Source organism: Vigna unguiculata, chromosome 5, assembly GCF_037176805.1.
Source record: "Vigna unguiculata cultivar grain cowpea cultivar isolate G323 ecotype 2 chromosome 5, ASM3717680v1, whole genome shotgun sequence".
Taxonomy (NCBI): Eukaryota; Viridiplantae; Streptophyta; class Magnoliopsida; order Fabales; family Fabaceae; genus Vigna; species Vigna unguiculata.
In genome coordinates this window covers 9,549,870-9,555,106 of record NC_140796.1, presented here as the reverse complement: position 1 = coordinate 9,555,106, position 5,237 = coordinate 9,549,870, and positions in this window count along the sequence as shown.

Sequence of the window (5,237 nt, the reverse complement as noted above, 5' to 3'; positions counted from 1 at the left end):
TTTATTACCTGCTACGTGCGACCGTGCACTTGCCATTTTTCACCTAACACTTTTCTAGACACTTACAATGCTCAATCCAAAATCTTATAAAATTACTCCCACTAACATAAACAAAGTTTTTAATGTCTGGTATTTAGGCTTTTGATGTCTTGTGAAGCTCCAACGTCATAGTTGGTGATGTTAAATTGACGTTTGTTGTCTCTAAACAAACATCAATTAATTTATGTTCAATTTATAGCAGACGTTAATTTGTGGGTTTGTTTTGTTTTTTACATATTTTTTGTCAATATTTTCTCCATTGAACCCTTGGAAAATCAATATACAATACAAGGTACACCCACAAAAAATTTCAAAAATTTCTATGTGTTGTGGGTATCTCAAATAAAGTTGTAAAGTATGAAAAAATTGGTGAAAAGTATAACGAAAAAAAACCTTAAATCATGAATTTTTAAAATCCCTTTGGAGATTGACCAATGTGTTCGTTACCCATTTCTAACAACTTTTATTTTTGGAGCGTCTTCATCCAAGGTATGTAGCAAAAGTTATGACATTTTGAAATTTTTCACCACCACAACTCTAAATCTAAGACCAATATGTAATTGGTGAACACTCTAGCTATTTTACAAAACCCTAAAAGTGGGAAAGAGGAGAAAACACCAACCTTTGCGAAATACAATTGGAGATAATGAAAGTTTGAACCTAAACGGCCACCATAACGTTAACATGGATTGAAATGGGTTGAAGATAAAGCTCCATCATTGGGAGAGCTTTCGCGCAAACGATATAGAAAAAGAACAATGAAGAGATTTCGCTCAAATGGTCTCGTGTTTTTTTTATGTTTTTAAAACGAATTTTACGCCAAATGAGGATGTGACCGACTTCATAAAATCTTTTAACATTAGTTTTAAGGCATGCCAACATTGATTGACGTATGTTATAGAGCGACTGACGTCAAATTATTTTAAACACATATTACAATGAAGACCGACATCATTTTTGTGATTTTAATTACAAAAATAACACCAATTATTTTTTACATTGATTTTTCGAATAGAAAAGATGACGTTACGAGAGTTTTGTGTGTTAGTGTTGAAGACACTTTACAATTTTTTTTACATTTATAATATCCGTGGAATTTAATTTACAATAATTATTATAACGCTACAAATAAGAGGATGTTAAAAAGATAAACAAGATAAGAGATAAGTTAATAGAATAAATAAATATATTTAAATAATGAGTAAATTTCGAAGTTCAGATATCTTTTTGGTGATAACTTTAAGATGAGTAGGTGATTAGGTTTTACAAATGAAGTAGAAAAGCTAAAACAAATAACCAACTACTGTTTGAAACTGCATCACTACTGCATTTAACTTTTGTTTTATTTGTTTTGGATCAGAACGAACCATTCTATCTATTTCTGTATATTTTCTTTTAAATGCATTTTATTATGCCATCACAACATAAAAGTCCTTCCACATTATCATCAAATTGTTGCAATTTGTCATTATCAATGCTTTCAATTCTTCACATTACTTTTAAATTTCAACATATATATATATATAGTATTTGATTTAAACTTTTTCATTTTTTCTTTTATGATTTTTAAGTCTTCACGGATGAAAAGAACAATCTCCGAATTTGATAAAAAGAAATGTTCTCTTATTCATGATAAGTTACGTTTACTTTTTTTTTTCCTAATAGTCCAATAACTCAAAAAGTAGATTCCTATGTAGAGTATAAAAGGTTAACATATTTCATATAGATATAAAATTTAACAATTTTGAAGAATGTTAATTTAAGTTTTTTTTTTTCACCCTGGAATCAGGAATTAAATCATAACTTGTAAATTACGTGTTTGGATAAACCTGCAGACTTCAGAATTGAAGTTATGTTATAGGTCAGAATTGATGTTTCGAAAATTTCTAAATTTTGACACTATGAATGAAAATAAATTGCATTCATTAGTGTTAAAACACGTGAAATTGCATTAGTTAGTGTTCAAACACATGGTTAATCTTGTCGGCACCACAGTGCAATGAATAAATCATGAATCACGAGAAGTAACGATAACATATTTAACATGTTTGCAACTCATTGTTAACAAATAATAATCTTATATGTCATGTTATGTCTTTTAACTACAAAATCATACGTGAGGGAATGATTATATTTTTTAAACTGTAATTTTCTTTTTAATTTTTTATTCACAATTTTGTTCTTCCTATTTTTTTTATCCAAGCTTTTCGTTTCTACATTCTTAATTTTGCATATTTTTGCTTTTCTATACATTTTATTTAACAAAAAATAATTAGTCTTTTTTGGTACATTTTTGTGGTGCTTTCAATACGAATATTCTAAAGTTTAATTAGACCAACATCAAATATATAAAATACATATGTAGCATCGCAAATTGAAATTGTGCATAAAGAAATATTAAAATGGTATATAAAAAATTATTAATTTATTTGGTTAAATAATATTTAAAGAATAATTTATTTTTATGAACAATTGACATACTTTGTCATAAAATATGTTCCCTGGATAATTTTTCTAAAAGAAATTGAAATTTAAAAATTATAAAAGTGATTTGATTACTTAAAATTATAAAATTCTAAATTTTATCTAAAAAATAAGAATTTAAAAGTTCTATATTTTATCCTCTCTTACATTTTTGTATTCTTTCTTTATCCTATCATTTATGTTTGAATATTGTGAGTTCAGTTTCAATTGGGATCTTATTAACTCAGTAAAAAAAAATGTATTGTCTACCCGATTTTTTTGCATTATATTTATTTAACATTAAAATATTTTTTTTCTATTTAGTAGCAACCGAATATTTTATTCAAACTATAAATTTTAAACTCAATAATTTGAATCATGTTAAATAAAACATTTAAAAAAATCAAACATTTGAGTTGAAGCTAATTTAAATTTAATGAGAGTGTACCAAAACGTGAGTACTTACAACCAAAGTGTACCAAACATGAGTACTTACAAGCAAAATATTAATAGAATTAATTAATGAATTAATTCTATTAGGTGACTCATTTGAAATATTATGATGGATCCTATTGTGATTTAATAAACTATAAAGATTTATTGGTTATTATGGGAAGTTGTAATAAAATAAAATAGAGATAAAATAAAACAAAGTCCAACATGGTTGATGTTGACTTATAAAAAAGTATTAGGGTTCTGTTTTTGTCATAAGGTTATCTCACAATAAGCCATCAATAAAAAGAGAGTATTAAAGGAGAAACGAAGACAAAAAGATAGATTGAAAAAATGAGGTTGAAGAATAGAGAGTGAAGAACATATTCTTATTCATCACAAAAAAAAAAAGAGAAGGAATTATCGACAGTCCACATCCGTTGATAACAACAAATATCCGTCGGTAATCTAATTTTTCCGACGGGCTAAATTCGTCGATAAAAGGGTTGTAACTAATATTTACTGACGAATAATCATTGTTGATAATTATAGACGGTCTACATCTATTGGTAATTATCGACGGATAATTTTATCGGTAATTACCGACAGATGTAGGCATCGGTAATTACCGAAGGGCATTATCCGTCAAAAATTACATGAGTTAGGCGTAACATTTTTTGACAAATTTTGCGGCGAACTAATCCGTTGGTAATTTCATTACCATTTTCCAATGCATTTTGTATTCGCACAGCTCACAAAATTTATCAAACTTGCAATCTCACAAATTTAATCAAACTTGCCAATCTTATAATTAATCTTCGCAGAAAGCTCCCTCAACTCACGCAGATGCCCACTTCGAATTTTCTCTCGCCACAAAAATGGAAGCAACTATCAACACAAAAATGATTCTTAAGGATGAATTAAAATGTTGGATGATTGCTCGAACAATAAAACCTCTCACCTTGCTTCTCTATCGACTTCAGAACAGGATGTCGAACGGGATGTCGAACTCACGAGCCAGTGCCAGCGTTACCAGAAGGAGGCAGTCACGACAACGATTGGTAGTGGCACGACAGCGGTAGTGGCAGCGACAGGGGTCGACAATAGCAGCGAAGAGTTGGGTGATGGTATTTGGAGGAGAAGAAGTGATGAGGCTTTTTGCAACGATGGGGGAAATGTGTTTAATCTTATATTTTTTAAGTTTAATTATGTGCACTTACCGATGGATCCACCGTCGACAATTGTCTGGTCCCCTTATCGACGGATAATTCCATCGCCAAAAATCTCTTGTGTTATTACCGAAAGAAATAGTTGTCGATATTTTTCCCGCTTGAGATTCGTTGCTAAATCCGTCGATAAATTATACTTACCGACGATTTTTAATCCATCGATATTAATTGATCGGTAATTTGCAGATTTCTTGTAGTGATTGAATCTCTCATGGATCAAAGTTAGTATCTTATCCTATTATGATTTATGTGTGTGAATGTGTGAGAATCATGAATCATGAATGTGTGAAAACTACAAAATAATTTACAAATATGGGATAACATAACAAACTAAACTTCAATATTTATTTTGATCCGGCTCCTTGAACCTATATCATTTTATGCTCATGCATCAAATAAAAGTATAGCATAAAAATCAAACAATCATCCAAAAAGATGAAATATTTAGGATTTTGACTTAATATAAACTATATTATACTCATATTCATCACAATAAAAAGAACTTTATTAGGACATGTAAAAATTAGCTCAAAATACAAAAAATAGATGGTTGAACGATGTTTTATTTATTTTTTTAAAATATTTTGATAAGATATATTCTGATGGTGCACAATAATACAATAATTTTTACTTGAAGATGATCTTTGGAAAGTTTTTTCTTAAAAGATAGTGTATGATAAGACTCGGCACAACTTCATGTTTGATAAACAAATTATCTAAAAATATATTCTAAAACTTGTTTTCGCAAATGCCTCATTTCGATATTAATTATAGTTGAATAATGTACAATATGAAAAACTAAGGAAGAGAATGATTTATTATACTTTTATACTGGTTTGTCTGTTAATGAGACTATGTTCAATTCTCAATTAACAAATGGAGTTCCAATACACAGATTAACCCTTATAATATACAAATGAGTATTATTGGGACATTAGTCTCTCAATGCTAAAATGGACTATTATTATTTGAACCGCAACCACTCCAGGCTTAAATTGATTATTATTTGGATCACAATCATACTTAACTAAAACTATGTATTATTTGAAACACAATCACTCTTAATTAAGACGT